Source organism: Tamandua tetradactyla, chromosome X, assembly GCF_023851605.1.
Source record: "Tamandua tetradactyla isolate mTamTet1 chromosome X, mTamTet1.pri, whole genome shotgun sequence".
Classification (NCBI taxonomy): Eukaryota; Metazoa; Chordata; class Mammalia; order Pilosa; family Myrmecophagidae; genus Tamandua; species Tamandua tetradactyla.
The window spans coordinates 167765640-167786817 of record NC_135353.1 but is presented as its reverse complement, the minus strand read 5'-3'; the positions used below and the strand labels follow the sequence as shown (position 1 = coordinate 167786817).

The 21178-nt window shown below is 37.6% G+C and overlaps 1 long non-coding RNA gene across 1 annotated transcript in view; it reads left to right on the top strand.

The window, feature by feature from the left end:
- LOC143671624 (uncharacterized) overlaps positions 1-20535 on the top strand; it is a 29416-nt gene extending 8881 nt beyond the window's left edge. The window contains exons 2-4 of the long non-coding RNA XR_013169617.1: positions 14038-14201; positions 14718-14899; positions 20175-20535. This is a non-coding gene — a long non-coding RNA (uncharacterized LOC143671624). The remainder of the gene's footprint in view (positions 1-14037; positions 14202-14717; positions 14900-20174) is intronic.
- The last annotated feature ends 643 nt before the right edge of the window (positions 20536-21178 follow it).

Genomic DNA, 21178 nt, shown 5'->3' with positions numbered 1-21178 from the left:
ATCATTCTTTTGCATGTGGATATCCAGTTCTCTAGGCACCATTTCTTAAAGAGACTGTTCTGTCCAAGGGGAGTTGGCGTGACAGCCTTATCAAAGATCAGTTGTGCATAGATAGATGAGAGGGTCTATATCTGAACACTCTATTTGATTCCATTGTTCAGTATATCTATCTTCATGCCAGTACCATGCTGTTTTGATGACTATAGCTTCGTAATAAGCCTTAAAGTCAGGTAGTGTAAGATCTCCAACTTCATTTTTCTTTCTCATGATATTTTGAGCTATTTGGGGCACCCTGACCTTCTAGATATATTTGGTTATTGGTTTTACTATTTCTGAAAAGTAAGTTTCTGGGATTTTAATTGTATTGCATTGAATCTATAAAGCAATTTAGGCAGATTCATCATCTTAACTATATTTAGTCTTCCAATTCATGAACATGGTATGCCCTTCCATTTATTTAGGTCTTCTGCGATTTATTTAAGCAATTTCTTATAGTTTTCTCTATATAGGTCTTTCATGTCCTTAGTTAATTCGCTCCTAAATATTTTATTCTTTTGGTTGCAATTGTAAATGGAATTTTTTCTTTACATTTCCTCCACAGACTGTACATTATTAGTATATAGAAACACTACAGATTCTTCAATGTTGATCTTGTAAGCTGCCACTTTGCTGTACACATTTATTAGCTCTAGTAGTTTTGTTGTGGATTTTTTGGGATTTTCAAAATACAGTATCATTTCATCTGCAACAGTGAAAGTTTTACTTCTTCCTTTCTAATTTTGATGCCTTGTATTTTCTTTTATTGCCTAATTGCTCTGGCTAGAACTTACAACACAATGTTGAACAACAATGGTAATAGTGGACATCCTTGTCTTGTTCCTGATCTTAGGGGGAAAGTTTTCAGTTTCTCCTCATTGAGGATGATGTTAGCTGTGGTTTTTTCATATATTCCCTTTATCATGTTGAGAAAGTTCCCTTCTATTCCTATCCTTTGAAGTTTTTCAACAAGAAAGGATGTTGAATTTTGTCAAATGCCGTTTCTGTGTCAATCGAGATGATCATGTGGTTTTTCTGCTTTGATCTGTTGATACAGTGTATTAAAATTAATTGATTTACTTATGTTGAACCATCCTTGCATACCTGGGATGAATCCTACTTGGTCATGGTGTATAATTCTTCTAATGTGCTGCTGGATTTAATTTACAAGAATTTTGTTGAGGATTTTTGTATCTATATTCACTAGAGAGAGACTGGTCTGTACCTTTCTTTTCTTTTGGTATCTTTGTCTGGCTTCGGTATAAGGGTGATGTTGGCTTCATAGAATGAGTTAGGTAGCCTTCCCAACTCTTCAATTTTTTTGAAGAATTCGAGCAGGATAGGTACTAATTCCTTCTTGAATGTTTCATAGAATTCACATGTGAAGCCATCTGGTCCTGGACTTTTCTTTTCAGTGAACTGCTTAATCACTGATTCGATTTCTTTACTTGTGATTGGTTTGTTGAGGTCTATTTCTTCTTGAGTCAATGTTGGTTGTTCATGCCTTTCTAGGAAGTTGTCCATTTCATCTATATTGTCTAGTTTATTAGCATAAAGTTGTTCATAGTATCCTTTCATTGCCTCCTTTATTTCTGTGGGGTCAGTGGTTATGCACCCTCTTCCATTTCTGATTTTATTTATTTGCATCCTCTCTCTTCTTTTTGTCAACCTTGCTAAGAGTCCATCAATCTTACTGATTTTTATCAAAGAATCAAATTCTGGTTTTGTTGATTTTCTCGATTGTTTTCATGTTCCAATTTCATTTATTTCTGCTCTAATCTTCATTATTTCTTTCCTTTTGCTTGCTTTAGGTTTAGTTTGCTTTTCTTTCTCTAGTTCTTCCAAGTGGACAGTTAATTCCTTGAGTTTTGCTCTTCCTTCTTTTTTGATATAGGCATTTAGGGGAATAAATATCCCTCTTAGCACTGCCTTTATTGCATCCATGAATTTTGATCTGTTGTGTTTTCATTTTCATTTGCCTCGAGATATTTACTGATTCCTCTTCTAAGTCCTTCCTCGACCCACTGGTTGTTTAAGAGTGTGTTGTTGAGTCACCACACATCTGTGAATTTTCTTGCCCTCTGCCTATTATTGATTTCAAACTTCCTTTCTTTATGATCTGAGAAAGTGTTTTGCATGATTTCAATCTTTTTAAATTTACTGAGACTTGCTTTGCGATCCAGCATATAGTCTATCCTTGAGAATGATCCAGGAGCTCTTGAGAAAGAGGTGTATCCTGCTGTTGTGGGGTGCGATGCTCTATAAATGTCTGTTAAGTCTACTTCATTTATTGTATTATTCAAATTCTGTGTTTCTTCATTGATCCTTTGTCTAGATATTCCATCCATTGACGAGAGTGGGGAATTAAGTCTCCAACAATTATGGTATATATGTCTATTTCTCTTGTCAGTGTCTGCCTCATATATTTTGGAGCACTGTGACTTGGTGCATAAATATTTACGATTGCTTTATCTTCTTGTTGAATTGTTCCTTTTATTAATACATAGTATCCTTCTTTGTCTCTTTTGATTGTTTTACATTTGAAGTCTAATTTGTTGGATATTAGTATAGCTACTCCTGCTCTTTTCTGATTTCTGTTTGCATGTAATATCTTTTCCTAACCTTTCACTTTCAACCTATATTTATACTTGGGTCTAAGGTGCGTCTCCTGTAGACAGCATATAGATGGATCCTGTTTTTTTTCTGCTAATCTATGTCTTTTGATTGGGGAGTTTAATCCATTAGCATTGAATGTTATTACTATAAGGGCTGTACTTTGTTCTACCATTTTGCCTTTTATATGTCATATCTTATTTTTCTTCTTTTTACCTTTACTGATAATCTTCATTTCTACACTCTTCTCCACACCTCTCTCTCCTGTCTTTTCCTATCTTTCTCTAGTACTCTCTTTAGTATTTCTTGCAGAGCTGGTCTCTTGGTCACAAGTTCTCTCAGTGTTTTTGAAGGACAACTTTGTTGGATATAGAATTCTTGGTTGGCAGTTTTTCACTTTTAGTTATTTAAATAAATCATCCCACTGTCTTCTCGCCTCCACAGTTTCTGCTGAAAAATCTATGCACGGTCTTATTAGGCTTCCCTTGCTAAGTGATGGATTCCTTTTCTCTTGCTGCTTTCAAAATTCTCCCTTTCTCCTTGACATTCTGTTTAGTAAGTATCATGGAGTACGTCTACTTGCATCTATTCTGTTTGGAGTATGCTGCATTTCTTGGATCTGTAATTTTAAGTTGTTCATAAGTGTTGGGAAATTTTCAGTGATAATTTCCTCTATTAGGTTTTCTCCTTCTTTTCCCTTCTATTCTCCTTCAGAGACATCCACAACATGTAATGTTCATACACTTCATGTTGTCATTCAATTCCCTGAGTCCCTGCTCATATTTTCCCATTCTTTTCCCTATATTTTCTTTTGCTTGTCATATTTCAGATGTCCTGTCCTCCAGTTCACTAATCTTATCTTCTACCTCTCGAAATCTAACATTGTAGGTTTCCATTGTTTTTTTCATCTCTTCTACTGTGCCTTTAATTCCCCTAAGTTCTGTGATTTGTTTTTTTCAGACTTTCAATTTTTTATTTTTGTTTGTTTCTTGCCTTCTTTATATACGCCTTCAATTCACTGATTTGATTTTTGATGAGGTTTTCCATGTCTGTTCAAACAGTGTGAATTAGTTGTTTCAACTCCTGTATCTCATTTGAATTGCTGGTTTGTTCCTCTGACTGGATCATATCTTCAATTTTCCTAAGTGTGATTTGTTATTTTTTGCTGGCATCTAGGCATTTAGTTTCCTCAGGTAGTTTATTCTGGAGATTGTTTTCACTTTTTTTTACTTAGTAGTTTCTTGCTGGATGACTTTGCTGACTATCTGTTCTTTGACATTCAGTTCGGCTTATTCTAGACTCTAGCTTAGGTTTTGTTTAACAGATCAGAATTCTCAGTTCTTGTTTTCTTGTTTCTTGCCCTGCCCATATGGTGCCTTTCTTCCCCCCCTTAGGAGGGTCCATTTAGGTATCATAGACCCCAGTTAGATTTTTCCAGACCAAACTGGCCTCCTCTCAGGAGGAAAGAGTCACTTGCATCAGTTTTCCCTGAGGGTGAGACCCAGCAGGTTGAAAGACTTTCCTATGAAGCCTCTAGACTCTTTGATTTTCCTATCCTGCCTAGCATGTGGTGCTGGTCTGCCTGCAGGTCCCACCAGCACAAGGTAATGTGGTATTTTTAACTTCAGCAGACTCTCCCTCCTGGGGTGTGGTTGAGACTGAGGAGAGATTGTAGGCTGGCTTTAATCACTTCAGTTTTCCAGGCCCTGGGGTCTGAATTCCTTGAGGGAGGGATTCCACCTGAGCTGGGCCCTACCCCTCTCCTGGGGAAGGCACAGGCTCCAGACAAACTCTCAGACAAGCTTAATTCTGCCCTTGTCTGGGGCAGCTGGAGCCTGAGAAGCCCTGCAACTGTATCCAAAGAGCAGTCAAACCATAGAAACTCAGCCACACAAAAAAAATCCTTTTCAGAGAAGGACTCCCATTCCTGGGGTTTGCCAATCAAGAGCTTAAGTTGACACGTTTCTCTATGTATCTCCAGGCCCTATGTGTCCCCTCCTTTCCTTCGTGGCCCAGACCCTTTCAAGTATGTTGCGCTGCTTGATCCAAAAAACTTGTTTTCTTTTCTCTTCTTTTCTTTTTTTCTTTTTCTGTCAGCCCTGCCCCTCTGCACTGGGCAAAAACCAGCAACCCCAGCTTTTACTAGAGGTTCAGTTGAACTGGGGGCCTATTTTCAGTAGTCAGAATTGGTTAATTAATTCCCCAACTGGACCTTGGTTGAGCTCAGCTCCTGCTGCTAGTAAAGTCCCTTTTCTTTCCCCTCTGTGAAGAAGCTTGTGGGGGAGGGCACAGCCACCATGGCTTGGGGAACTCATGGTTCTGGGGAGGGGGGCTCGCAGCCAGTCCAGCTGGTCCAGACTAGGGTACGCTGTGTGTCTGGTCACTGATGTTGCCTCAGTAGTTCTTCTGTACTATTCCTGGCTATTTACTATCTGTTCTACAGGATGAACTGAATCCCACATCTCACTAAGCCGCCATCTTGGTTCCATCTTTCCTAGAAGACTGGATGTTTTTTAGAATACATACACAAAATATTCTGTAGCCATTCAAATTATCTAAATTTGTTTCAAATTCTTGAGTTTATACCTCTGATATCATACTACATGGTAAAATAAAAATGAAGTTAAACTGCTGGCAAATATAACTAAAATCCTGTTTCTTAAGGGCACATATTTATACATGTATAACTACCCAGGGCATAATCTGGACACACAGCATAATTGCTAAAATAGTTAAAAGCATCTCTGCCTGGAAGAAGGAACTGAGGCTATTTAAACATTTTGGCTTTTAGTTTTGCATATCTGCATTTTCTAATTTTGTTATAAAAACATGTAGAAACAGATGGGAAGTCTTATGTGATGTCCCTATGTAGTGCCTCCACTATAATTACATATTATACAATAAGTCAATTAGATAAAATATGGCATAAGATTAGAAATATTCAACAAAAGTAAAAAAAAAAAATCTGATCAAAATTGTTTCAACCATGATCTCTGCCTATTTGGAAGCTAATATGATTATTACATGTTAAACAGACCATACAAAGAAAATAAAAGTATAACTGATTTTATGATCAAAATGAAAAAGAGCTCAACTGGCAAATATAAAAGTTAGCATTAAAGCTGATTTAGCAAAGACTTTAAGGAAATAGCTCACTTTATGAATGCATTTATTGAAATAATTATTAAGTCCCAATGTAAAATAGGCAAATACACCTGATAGTGGCTACAAGTTGCAATACTATTTGCCACAATGAAGTTTCTATTTTGTCTCTACATGAAGAGACATGGAGATATATCTACCTACATGAAGATATAACCATACATGATCTATATATACATATATTCATAATGAAGACGTGCAGGTAGATATATCATATACATGAGGATATATCTCATACATGAAGACACATACAAATACATCTTCACATGTGAAGATATATATATATATATATATATATATATATATATATATATATATATATATATGCATATCCATGAACATACATGGAGGCATATCTCCATAAATGAAGGTAAATGTAGATACATCTTCATACATAAAGACTCATCTCCATATCTAAAGATGCACCTTCCTCATTCTCCTACTTCCACGTTACCTGATATTTAATATCACTTAAAATTATTGAAAGAGTCCTACTTAGTCAAGTGGTATATTATTTATAATATAGCTCTGTGTGTCTAACTCCAGGCTCTTAGCCTCCTGATACTGGTCTTAAGAATCTGTGAATATTTGGTGAGAGCTTAAAAGAGAATGGTTATCCACTGCTCACACAAAGAAAGACTGTAGGGGCAGGTGTTGTCAGTTGCTGCAAAACAGCTACTGCCCAACAAAGACTTCCTGTTATATATGAAAGCATGGGGCCTGGAACATAATAGTTATTTAATAAATGAAAGTTATTATCAACCGATTAGCTCTATGGTTGCCCTCATAGTGGAGTCAAAACACTGACATGGATCATCTCGGAATGAATGTAGAGGCAGCTGACTGTAACTAAGAAGATCCTGAACTCTAGTGGCCCACATACTTCATTTTGTATCTTGACCCCACCAATAGTTCTGCAAGTTAACCTCAGGCCCATCCCTTAATTTCCACAGGCTCAGCACATTTTGATGGAAAGAGGAGATACAAATGGTTTTGCAAGGATGTGGTGTAGATTTCATGAGATCCTGAATGCAAAATGCTTACCATGTTGACTGGCAGAGAGAAATTCCTCAGTGGTCATTACGAATGTCATTATTAAACAGCTCTCCTTCACTTGTATAGTGACTTGCCCCTACCAGAGAAGTGCCCAGTGTCAAAAAGGGGAATTTAATGTTTTGCTTTTGGGTGTCACTGACCTTTGCCTTGTTTAGCTCTGTCCCAAATCAGAAACCCACAGGCATGACTATTATTGTTCCCAATGGACTATCCTGCAGGTGAATTTTAGATTAAAAGGATTTTGCAGATAAAAAGGAAATTTTCTCTGCTGCATGAAAGTTTCCTAATTGTAAATGCTGGCCAGAGCTTTACAGAGTAAGGAGTTCAAATTCAATTCCACAAAAACAGAAGTACTGTACATTTACTACTTACCAGACACTGGGTTAAGGCTGACAATAGCTACACACACAGAACCTGGAGCCGAGGATTGAATATCTTTAGGCAGCACACAGTCTAAATGAAGGAGGTCCTCAGGATGGCACACAGTCTGATGAGGGAGGCAGTTCTGCCAACATCATCAGACACCTAGCAGAGTAAAAACTGAGAATGACTCAAAAGACAGTCTTTTAGGGTGGCTAAGTGCAGAGTTCTCGCCTGCCATGCCAGAGACTGGGGTTCAATTCCCAGTGCCTGCCCATGAGAAAAAAAAAAGAAAAAGACAGTCTTTTAAACATGATGATAGGAAGTAGACAAAATATTGCAGAAGCAGAAGGGGCTGCCCAATTTGCCCACTTGTCACAGAGTGGGTACTCTAGATGCTGAGGCTTGATCTAATAGTTTATTTTCTTTGTTTTTAACTACAGAAGAGGGATAAGCACATATTTGCATATTTTTCTCAGGAAAGGGAGCAGAAGTAACCTCAGAGGTATCCAGAAACAAAAGCACCAGTGGAGGCCTAGATAAATCTGAATGGGCAACCTGCCCTTATCTGTACTCAATTTAGACATGCAACTGGGTGTGCCACAGAGGTAACCTCCCATGGTCCTACATTCCTGTCTTGGCAACAACTTTGCTGATCAAGTAAGCATAAATGAGACTCACAAAGAGAAACACAAGCCTCCTCACACGTCTATGGATGTAGATGAAACATTTCCATTTAATCCTCTTGAATTTCTTTACTGTCTTTCTTTTTTCTTTATTGAAATCAGCCTTACAGTGTGTTAACCAGGAACATTATTGGGGAGAAACTACTTTAGATTCCATGAAGATTGTAATTCTGATAAACGTTTACAATTAGCTATGCCATCTCAAAGCAAGCTTTAGAAGTATGGCTGATTAAAATAAGTTCAGAGATTTATATCTGTATCAGCTGCACAATGACTTTCAGTTTATATGTGAAGGCTCCCTGACCTTTTTTGGGCACATTCCTTATCTTCAATTGTGTAGAACTTTGTCTCTTCTTTTTGTACTTTTCGTGTTATCCAATAATTTTCTATTTATTATCTGTCCTAGCTTTGAGTTACTTGAAGACACAATGTCATTTCCATATTTATATCCCTGTCTTTTAGTATAGCATCTGACAAGTAATAGTTGATCCAGTATACTCATTAAAGGCATACACATAGAACATATTCAACGCAAAGGTAGTTGTGGCTTTTAAAAACTCCTAATGCAGAGTAAGTCCAGAGTAAACTCATCTCCCAGCTACACAGCAGCAAGTATGAGTTGTCTGCTTTGCCACTCTCCTCTCAGTTTGTTTTGTGAAAGTATCTTTATATATACTAAAAACCTCTCAAAGACTAGATTAAAAAGTTATTAAAACTTACAGGTGGGAAAAGTGAGAGCACTTTGCAAAATGGAAAGTTCCCTTCCACCCATTGCATCTCACTGGCAATTATTCACAAATAAAGAATTTGACTCTACTGTGAGGAATATCCTAGACACAAGTATCTAGAAAGCTTAACCTGATGCTCAAATGGAATGTAATATCACACACTACACAGAACATCCCATCCTAAAGTTAAAGGACGCAGAAACATAACAAAATGGTACGTGACACCAACAGGACTCGTGTGGTCTTCCATTCCTTACAGAGGATAAATAGATGGATCAAGTATCATGCCTCCTTCATTGTGACTTACCATGCAATACATGACTTTTTAGGAATTGTAGTATTCATCACGTCATGACGTGATTTTTTGGCATTACTTTGCGTTTTCATATTGATGACTTTATTCCATTGCTTCTAAAGCATGACTATAGAATCACAACCCAGAAAATAAAGTTTGGGATGTTTGCTTGCATAATTTTTCTTGGCAGGGATATCAGTAGAGTTAGCAAAAGCCCTTTTATATTTGGTCTCATCCCTACCCTGATATTCTTGGTACTGGAAATCAACTAAAGTTCGCCTCAGATGAATGATATCATTGACTTCTGACATATGATGAGTTTGCACTCCTGGCTTGGAGATGTCTATTTGGCTTCACAAACTGAAAAAGCCTGGACCCTCCAGTTGTGCTCTGTGCAATAATGATTTTGAAGGAGTACAATCATGGCCTTTTATCCCCGTTACTACTGAAAAACCATTTTCAGACAAAATTAATATGAACCACACAGCGGGACCTTCACAGGCTGTCTTGGGTTTCCAGGATTATTGGCTTGTGTTACTGCTCCCTCACTAATCAATGGGCCTTGACTATCTTCACTCAACTCAGATTAAAATCAAAGGGAGCTTCTACTTGAATAGGAGGAAAAAGCAGCCCTACTTCCTCTGGGAGATTAAAGCAAGTACACTACTAGATCATAAAACTTTGACAAACGCATCATTGAAATTAAGTAACAATTTTTGAGCTCCTGGTTTCTTTCCATCAGTATGTTTCCTGAATATTCTAGAAGTATAATTCCACATAGTTGATGCCTGAATGCTTCAGTCTTTAACTTTTCTCTTTTTTTGTATGCTGTATGGCGGGGAGGAGACTCATTATTTTTCCATGTGAGTATCCCGTTAGTGCAGCACCAACTTGTTGAATTTTTGTTTGTTTGTTTAGGGAAGTACATACCGGCTGGAAATTCAACCCGGGTCTCCAGCATGGCAGGAGGGAATTCTACCACGGAACTATCCTCGCACTCCCTGTTTTGGTCATCTTTTAAAACATTTTTTATTGTGAAATATAACATATGCAGAAAAGTGATAAATTACAAAGTTCAGTTCAACAAGTAGTTACAGAGAAAATTTCAAATGACACTTGCACAGTTTCAGGTATTTCCTTGTAGCCGTTCTAACACAATAAAGACTAACAAGAAATATCAATATGGTGATTCAGTAGTTCCAATCATTTGTTAGCTCCTATCTTCTCTGTTACAACTCCTCCCTCTCATTTAATCCTACTCCCAATCTTCAGGGATACTTGGGCAATAACCATTCTAACTTCTTCATGTTGAAAAGGGGTGTTGACATTATGAGGTAGCTATCTGGAATGTTCTAATCCAAAAGAGAACCCAGAAAACTTCAGCTTCAGGCAACATGAAATGAAAAAGGAGAATTGCCTAGCAGAGCTCAGTTAATTCACAAAATCCTAAGAGAGAATTAAATGGTTGTTTTAATAAAAAAGTAAATTGGGAGGGGAGGGGTGTTAGTTTGCAAGCTGCCTGACTGTGATACACCAGAATTGGAACGGCTTTTAAAAGGGAAATTTATTAAGTTGCAATTTTAGTTTTAAGGCCATGAAAATATCCCAAGTAAGACACTGAGGGAAAGATCCCTCAACTCCAAACAAAGGGATGACGAAGTTCGAGGATTCTCTCTCAGTTAGGAGGGCACATAGAGACATCTGCTAGCTTTCTTTCCTCAATTCATAAGGCTACTCTGGGGGCACTTTTAAAACATTTTTTAAAATTCCTTCATCTCCAAAGGTCTCTGGCTATGTGGGCTCTGGTGGCTCTAAAAGTGTTTTTCAAAATAGTTTCTTCTTAAAGGACTCCAGTAAGCAACCCCACCTTGAATGGGTGGACATATCTCCATGGAAACCACCTAATCAAAAGTTACCACCCACAATTGGGTGGGTCATATCTCCATGGAAACAGCCTAATCCCACCTGGCAATACTGAATGAGGATTAAAGAATTTGGATTTTCTGGGGTACACAATAGATTCAAATCTGCACAGGGAGGAATTATAACCCAGCAATACAAAAGCAAACCCCTACTTTGGCTGCAATCACTATCAACAGTACATACGATTCTCCTCAAGCACTATGATCTCTATTCCTATAAATTAGTTTTACAGATGCCATTCTCTCGACTTAAAATATACTTTCCTCATTGACTAGACAGAAAAAGCCTACTCATCACAAGCCTGGTAAAGCCTAACCCAGCTGCCTCTAGAAAAAAGCCCTCTTCCGTGTGTGGGTCTTCACTGTGCTCTTGGTATATACTTTTAAATACACTTCATTTAAAATTTATAGTGGCACAACAAGAATATCAGTTTAAGAAATCTGCCTTCTATTTGAAAAACTTCAAGAGCCAATCAGACCTAAGCTTGGAAAATAATTTCATTGTATACAAGTGTGCCAGTTTGAAACTGTCACGTACCCCAGAAAAGCCATGCTCTTTAATCTTCATTCAATATTGCCGGGTGGAATCTTTTTTACTGTTTCCATGGAGATATGTCTCCACCACTCAAGGTGGGGTTGCTTACAGGGGTCCTTCAAGAGGGGACAATTTTGGAAAAAGCTTTAGTGCCAACAAGAGCCCACACAGCCAGAGATTTTTGGAGATGCAGAAGGAAAACACCCCCAGGAAGACTTAGGAAATGAGGAGAGAAAGCTAGCAGATGTCACCACGTGCCTTGCCTGCTGAGAGAGGTGTCCAGAAGCCAGAAATCCCAGAAGACACCAGTCACATTTTTTTTCCAGCTGACAGAGGTGTTATGGATGGAATCAGCGTTTCTTAAGTGATAGTAACCTCTTGTTGGTGCCTTAATTTGGACATTTTCATGGCCTTAAAACTGTAAACTCACAACTTAATAAATTTCCTTTTTAAGAGCCATATATTGCATTCTAGTAGATTTAACAAACTGAAACAACTCATCAGTTGAAAACAATACAAGAATAATGACTTTAAAGAGGAAAATAATTTTTTAAAAATTAAAGTTATATCAATGATATGATCACCATATCTCTCAATTACAAAGAAAACAGGACACAGACTTAAATTGTTGCATTAAGGCCTTCAAACATAAATTGACATCTACAGTCAAGATTGTTGAATACTGGGCTGGCCATTAAAGAGTAGCTTTGGAAGTCTTAAAAAATCATGTACCTAAAGGATGTTCTTACTTGAAAACTGTAGAATATTGAGCCTTAGCAGTTATCATAATATAATAACTTTTGTATTTGCTTCTGTCACCTCCATTATACACACTTATCTTAGCTCAGGGTCAGGCATGCACATTGTATTGTTGGTATTTGCTGAAAATATGAATGAATATAGGAATTTCACAGTGGCTCCCCAAGATAGGATGAATACACGGTAACAAATAATTGAACTGAAATGAAAATGAAAAGGTTAACTATATCAGCCCATTTTTTCAGGAGTATTTTTTGGTTTGGTTTGGTTTTTCTGCTGAAAGCGTCTGCATGTGATATCGCCAGTGTCCTTAAGAGGGAAAATTGAGCATGAGCATTTGCAGCCCCAGACTGAGTTGCCTTAGTTTGATACTACCGAATTATGGCATTTATTTGGTTTTCAGGAATTATTTAAGACACTGAAAAATCATGAATGTCTGTACTCTTCAAGCTGTTTACATAAAATTTTTGTAACTTATCCAGTTGTAAATTCATTTCTTTGTCTCTTACTTAGTTCCTGTTATTTTAGTCCTCAGACAAGATGAAATCCAATCATAAAAAGAAATTTATGTCTATGCCACGACCCAAATCCCAAATTCTGAAATTACTTTTCTTCTTGGCTTCTGTTGAAAACTGTGTCAAGATAATTCTTTCAAGTGGGTCCAGAAGTATAATCAGCATATTAAGCTTATATTAACTTTTATTTAGAACCTCTTTATTTAGACTTTGAAGTATAATCACTTTCTTGGCCTTTACAATTTTTAAACCAGCCAACTATGAAGAGAGGACTTAACTCTCATCAAAGTCCGAAGAATATAATTGATTCAACAGGATATGTGTTATTTGGGGTTACTAAAGTGAAACTCTAACAAGCTAGGATTTAGCATTAGACATCATCTTTAGATAAATTGGATCCAATCTTAAATGTTTTATAAGTTGTGACCATAACCGATGGGAGGAATATTTTTTAAAAAGTGTTCTGAAGAGATTAAAGATAAATATAGGTTAATTAAATTAAATCTATCCCATAGTGACACTGCTTGTGCAGAGATTTTTGAGTCAACCTGCATAATTACTTAACAGGCAAACTGCATGCAGAGGCACAGGCTAAGGGGCCATGCCCCTTTTAAGGTGTTTGAATGCATACCTACTGGCTACAAAAAGGGGTCAGCAGGGCAATTATGGGTTTGAAAAAATTCACCCTGGGTGGCTGCCTCTCCATCCTCATGTCCATTCCTCACTTTGCTAGCTGATCTTTGCTTGTGTTGTTAAGTCAGGCACACACCAGAAGTAGAATTTTGAATTTGAAATAGCCTCCAACTCAAATTAGAAACTATCCAAATATCTGTCAATAGAAGAATAAAATCTGATATATTCAAATGATGCCCAATAGATTATTAGACATCAATGGAAGTGAACACATGAAAGGGATACACAACATGTATGAACCTGATCAATCTAACAATGACCAAAAGAAGAAAGTCACAAGAGGATATGAACAGATGCTCCAGTCCACGTATGGGGTACCATACTAGGTAAAGCCAAGCGCTATTGTTTAAGGAGACATGCATGGGGATTAAAGATATAAAGCAAATGTCTTTGCCATCCTGTTCATAAGTGACCTACATGTGTTGGTAGCAATTCAGAGGAAAACAAAAGATGCCTGTTCGTGCATGATAGAAAATATAGTACTATTCTGTCACAAAATGAGGGAGGTAGAGCCTAGCAATTATCAACTAAATATTCAAATCCTTGTGTTTTTCCTTGCTCATCTGTTTCCTTTCCTTGGTGGAAAGGGGTTTTCAACTACGTATGTGTGGTTATATATACATATGGATGCATTTATGGGGTAACTAATTTAGGCCTGACTGACTGCTTTACTGTAGGTCAATCTTCTTGATAAGACGTCCCTTGAAAAAAGGCATGGGTGTTGTTTCTCAGTGAGACTGCAGGAATCCTCTGGCCAAATATACTGTGAGGCTAACTTCTGTGGGTGAAGTGTGAGGCTGTGACCTGGTCTTCGCAGTGAGAAGTCGGCAGTGGAATACTGGTAGGGATGGGGGCCGGGGGGAAGGGATGGGCAATGGGAGTGCACCTGTGCCTGCCGACAAGGTCTGTTCGGGGATGATTCTGAATGTCTTTAGCCAGGGGCTGAGGAGCAGGCAGCAGTGGTTTGGTGGGAATGCATGTGCACACCACTTCGACTGCAGGGGTGGGGCACCCCTGTAACCACAGCGAGCCCTTTCCTTGGTGGGCATCAAGAGTGCAGTTGTGTCCACAGGTGGGACATGAAACTGAGCTGTGCCCTCAGTGCTTTGCTATGGATGGAAAATTAAGTCCTAATTATCTTCTGTTTAATTGGCTATATCACAGCTTCTCTAACTCAGCTAATTTTATCTCCTACAAATCTATAAGGGATGTTTTACTCTATACTTAGCTGAAATTTTCCAAATTCAATGATTTTTATTACCTAAATTATCATTCCAAAACTCTTCTCTGATATTTTGTGTTGTATCACGCTAAGGAATTTGCTAATTTGCTTCTTTTAAAAAATATTTTCTTGTAGAATTCACAAATTCTTTGACACATAACCCAGAAAACAAGTTAAGAAGTAATCTCAATACTCATCCTTTTTCCCATAAGAAAACTGAGATGCAGAGAAGTTACAATGACAATTCCAAGAATGCAAAGGTAGTTTGAAGCAGATGATATCTCACATTTTGTCCATGCTTTGTTACTGACAGTCAGGTATGTTAATTTTATGTTTAGCTGGAATTTTGCATATTTTTTCCATTATAAGAGCATAGATTTTATGGGCCTCTGCTTTCTTAATCACATCTAAACTGGGTTCTTTGAAGATTTTGCATCAAGTTCAAGTTAAATACAATTCATTCTAATACTTTTAATGTCAAAAGCTATAGACTACTGGGTGATGCAACAGTGGCTTAGTGGCAGAGTTCTCACCCGCTATGTCACAGACCTGGCTTTAATTCCTGGAGCCTGCCCATGCCAAAAAAAAAAAAAAAAAAAAAAGAGCTATAGACTATTTAAATACAAAAATTTAAATGCTCACATCCTGTGAGTGACTGAATTAATGTACTCTGATGAAAGACATGTTCTTAATCTTAATCTGCATTCCTGTGGGTGGGAATTTATTTGTAATTTAGGATCCCTTGAAAATATTATTTTTAGTTAAGTTGGGGCCCAATTGCATCAGGCTGGACTTTACACCATGTTACTGGAAGCCTTATAAAGAGAAGGCCACGCAGGGAGAACAGGAAATCAGCAGAAACCAGAAGGGCAGACCCCAGGAGAGAGGCCAAGCTGCAAGGCCAAGGAACTCCAAGGATTGAGGCAATCAGGCACCAGAAAGCTATAGATTTCAGGGAGGAAGCAAGTCTTGCCAGTGCTGTGATTTTGGACATCCAACCTTCAAAACCATGAGTCTATAAATGCCTATTGTTTAAGCCAACACATTGTGTAGCACTTGTCATAGTAGCCTGGCAAACTAAGACACACTCTAAAACCTTTTTTTAAACCCTTCTTAAAGGTTAGTCTGAAGTTATATTAAAATTATATTTCATAAAATATATTAACATATTAGTCTGCTTTTTCATTTAAAATTTTACCAGCATCATCTCCCATGATTGCAAACAGAGTTTGAAATTATAAACTCTAAGTTAATGACTGTCTTTTGATTTACATACAAAAACTTTACCTAAAGATAAAAAAAGAAAGAATATAAAAAGAAAAAAAAAAAAACAAAGCAAAACAAAAACCTTGCCTACTATTTTTTGTGTGTATGGACACTTTATAGTTTTTACTGCTATGAATACTTCCAGGCACACAAGTTTTTATTTGTTAGAATTATTTTCTTTGATAAAGGGTTAGTTGTGAGATTATTGGGACTAAAGTTTCAAGAACCTGAAACAGAGAATGTGCTGCCAGGCAGAATAGCTGGGTGGCAGCAGAAGGCCTCACTCTAAACTCTATCTCAACCTTCTATCATCACGTGACCTCAGTTAGTTAGCCCTTTCACTTTCACTTTTTTTATCATTAAAATGGATACAGACATTCCTATGTCACAGGGCTGCTAGGTGAGTATATAAATAAATATCCCATTCTGTGGCAAAACAAGGTAAGTGCTCAATTAATGATGTTTAATATTTCCTGTAAGATTCTTTACATATTCCTTTCCCAGAGTGTTATGATTATTTTCCTCTGACACCATCACCCCGAAAAACCATCTCTTTTTAAAGTGTTTGGCTTATTTATTTGGTCTGAAATGTTGTATGCATACTTTAACTTTGATTTCTCTGATTTCACCATTTTTACATCAATTCAGTACTTATATTAGTGAGAAAAGTAACACACCAACAGAATCCATACCCTACTGGCCACCAGATAATATTTTTCTGCATATTTCTCAAGCTTAGATGGCCATTCTAATTCCTAGTTGACATATTTCTCTAAACGTAGAAGGTACATGTGGTAGACAGATTCAGGTGTCAACTTGGCTAGGTGAAGAGGCCTAGTTCTGCTGCTGTGGACAGAAGCCAATGGCATGTGAAGCTCATCTGTCACTGATTATATCTGCAGTCGGCTAGGAGATGTGCCTGCTGCAATGAATGATGTTTGATTTAATTGGCTGATGATTAAATGAGAGAGCTCAATGTACACAGCCCAAACAGTTCAGCATACCTCATCTCAGCACTCGCAGCTCAGCCCAGGCCTGTGATGCAGAAAGGAATCATTCCTGGAAAAGTTGCTGGAACCCAGAGGCCTATAGAGAAGGCCAGCAGAGATCTCTCTGTGTCTTCCCGTGTAAGAAAGAACCTCAGTTGAAATTTAGCTGCCTTTCCTCTGAAGAACTCGTTTTAACTAAAAAAAAATCCCCTTTTATTAAAAGCCAATCCATCTCTGGTGTGTTGCATTTTGGCAGCTTTGGTAGACTAGAACAGTATATATATATATATAATTAGATTCACAAATCTCTGAACGTATAAAAACATGTGCCTTGAGAATATGGAGAGATATCTGAGGATTCTCCTCTTGTATTTGAAAAAAAGTTGGACATCCTGTCATTTGGTGAGGAGACATCATGCTGTATTAATCCTGAGATGTCTCCAGCATTGTGAAGTTACATTAAAATGTAGAGTGATTATCACGGCACAAACAGAAAAATGCAAAGTGATCATCATGGCACGAACAGAAAAAAAAAAAAAAAAACATGCAGGCAGGTTTAAATATGTATATGGCAATTTCAAGAGTCAAGGCTCAGTCGTGCAAAGTAGCCAGTTCCAGCACTGAAGAGCAATGGATGATGCTATGGTACCACATGATGACTACCTTGTACTAACTCAGAAGTTGCCACTTCTGTGCTTCTTTTAAAAAGAATATTTTATTTCATCAAAATAACACATGGCTGTAAAGTACAAAAAAAGAGGAGTTTAAGCAAACCATCCATACCCTTGCTTCCTTAATAAACAGTCTTTTAATACTTAGATGTCTTTCCCTCCAATCTTTTAAATAAACAGTTTTTCAAAACAGGCTCACCTTTTTTATATCATGGTGGTTATAGTTATTTATACTCCCTACAGCAGTAAAAGAATGGCTTTCCTGTTAACCACTACTCAGAAAAATAATGTCTCATGGGGAGTGTTTTGGTTTGCTAAAGGTGCCAGAATGCCATTACCAGAAATGGAATGGCTTTTAAGAGGGGAATTTATTAAGTTGCAAGTATACAGTTTCAAGGACATAAATATGTCCAAACTAAAGCATCCAGAGAAAGATACCTTAACTCAAGGAAGGCCAATCTGAGAAGACATGTGGCTGGCATCTGCTGATCAGTGCTCCTGGTTTGTTGCTTCTGATGCCAGTGGTTTTCTCTCTAAGTATCTGTGGCTTCACTTAGTTCCTCCAGGACACTAGTCTGAGTTCTGGCTTGCTCAGCATCTCTTGGGAAAGCACATGGCAATGTTGGGCTCTGCCTCTTCAAACATCTGTGTCTGCATCTCTGTCAGTTCTGAAGCAACTGTTCTCTAAGCAGCTCATCTGAGGTTTCTCCACATCGATTCCCCTTTTAAAAACTCCAGTAAACTAGTCAAGACCCACATCTCCATCTAATCAAAGGGTCACACCCACACTGGGTGCAACCCATTCCCATGGAAGTTATCCAATCAACATTTTCAGCAGTCCCCCGCCCCCATGCACACACACCCAATACTGGATCAGGAATAAAAGAAAACATGGCTGCCCCCACAAGACTGAATCAGGAAAAAGGATTTGGGGTACAGAACAGTTACAAATCAGCATAGGGAAGAACTATACTATTGAGCATGTTAACATATTTTTTTTGGTTGTGATTTGATGTTATATGTTTTGTGGGAATATAATGCAGAATATGTTGAATATTTAATTGGAGATGTGTATATAGTCCTGTAAGTCACATCAATAGGTACAGATTTTACTCCTAAAATTTGTGAGTTTAATTTCTAATCCCTTCCATGGTCCACTGACAGTGTTCTGTATTCTAATTTATTTAGTACAGAAAGCTGTTTTCATGGAATCCTTTTGCTTTAAAAAGATACACAGACTTCAGTTATTTTTAGTAAGTTAAAGTAGAAAAATTAAGTTAACTAAGGAATGAATAGTCTTCTCTTTATATTTAACTCTGCAAAAGGACAAAGAGTTATAGTTTTACCATGAAATAGAAAGAGTTTGATTCTGCCACACAATGCTCAGGAAATCAGTCATTTTTCTTTTTTTGGCAGTCTTTTGGGGGGATTCAGGTTACTGTCATCTCCTTTTAAAGAACAGAAATTGGAAACTAAGTGAGGAGAAGAAAAGGCACAGAAATTGCAAATTAAGATTCCATGAAAACGGAATATCATAAACGAGGTTGCTAAACCTTATGATCCCAACACTTATCAGTCCCTCTTTGGGCAGTCCTTAACAGAGGTTCTCAGACTTCTAAGATGAATAGAAATACATTTGGCTGGTAAAGTTCAAAAGAATGAACCCCAGACACAGGCAAAGCCAGAACACATAAACTGAATCATCCTTTCTTTTGGAAGAGTTCCTCCTATTTAATCCATACCTGTGACATAGTTCATGCTCCAATTAATTTTAGGTGATCCTTATATCACCTTCCCTGTGGCTCCTATTTCTTAACATGTAACACCAATCAGTATGATAAGTTATATAAAGATTTAATATATATATAAAGAAATCCTGCTGCTGCCTTCTCTCACACCTCAGTAACCTTTGAGGGCCATGAGTTTCAGATGGCCCACAGAAATTAGGAACTGAGTGACTTGCACCAGGCTCTGAGCTGAATATGAAATGAACCTTTACTGTGTGAAACCCCTGAGATTTGGGGTTTATTTTATATTGCAGCAAAGCCAAATTTATCCTAATACAGAAGAGAATATGCCTTGGGAGACATCAGATTTTTGGCAGATTTTTGTTAGAGTAGAAAGAATGAAGGCTTGGGAGCCAGTTTTTTTCAATTAATGTAGGCATGAAATAAAATTCTGGGGATGAGGCCTGGCTGTGGATTGGGGCAGTAATACTTAATAGTCAGGAGAAGGGTAGTCAGGCTCTCAAATTTGCCTCTTTATCTATTGTATGGGGCTGTTATCCTTTACCTCTTCCAGGATTTTTCGGTCAAACACTTGATAACATAAATATATAAATATGAATACAGATATTTATATATGCTTCAGTGCAGAATTAAATTATAGTTTTACTGCAGAAATTAAATATTATTCTCACTTTCCAGAATTACTTTTGGATTTTGGTCATGGTTATTAGAATGGAAAATGAATACTAAGACTGAATTCTAAATGAATTCTAACAATAAGAATTTTTAAGTATTTTTTTCTCCAGCAAGAACAAATATGTGTATATATTTCTAGAAATTATCCTAGAAGTATGTATTATACTCAAGGTAATTACTTTGAGGAACTTTTTCTAATGATGTTGCAATTGCTCAGAATTTTTAGAACTGTTCTCATTTTAGGAATGAGGTTACAGTCCAGACAGAAATGGAGACTTACACTTTATAGTCACATCTGGAATTTCCAACTGACATCTGCTGGGATGGCTTAAGAGGAAGACTCAATCTGGTTTCATACAACCCTTAGGATGGTAACAGTGTGAGAACGCCTGGGAAAAAGGGCTTCTTCTTTTTTACTGAGGTTATCAACATGAACACCAAATGAACATGGCAGCTTTTATGTATGAGAAGAAATTAGTTAGCTGGCATAAATTTCCCTCTAAATCATAGTTATCGACCTTAATGTGATGAGTCTGATAATTTTACTATTTTAAACAGAAATATAAACAACTGCAGAGCTTATTCATCCCTGTATTGCCTAGTCATTCCGTCTCTTATGTATCAGAAACTGCTAAGTTCTCAATACTTTGCATTCAACCTCAACCTCTCCTGCCACAAAGAAATTCGAAAGGAAAACTATTCAAAAATTGATATATTGTTACCAGTTTTGTTAGTTCAATAAAGGAAGAAAGACCATCCTGCGCCTCCCCTGTCCCAACCATCATGCCATGGATTATAAAAATCTTGACAGCATCGAGAACGGGGTTGAGGGGGGCGCAGATCAGTAGGGATGGCAGGAAGCAATGGTTAGAGAGGCCACTGAGGCTGGCAGGGATGGTCGCATAGGGCTTTATTGTTGATAAATGTAATAAAAAAAATAACTTCTAGGTTTTCTCAGAAACAACATAAAAGTTAAATTTCCTAAACTAGCACAGAATTATGTGACATTCTCTTGGGAAAATCCCTATCGAGATGTTAGATTCCAAAAAACCAAACAAGCCTCTAGTAAAGCATATCTGGCTCAGCTGAAAATAAAGCCCACGTGCCCCTAACCCACCCCCTATAAAACTAACAGCTCCCCTCTCCAGGCCACAGAATCAAGCTGGCTGCCGCCTGCAAACCTCCAGCCTTGAAGTTGCTTTCCCTTTTCTAAATGATTGGCTCCTTGCTGCAGCCATCTTGGTGTC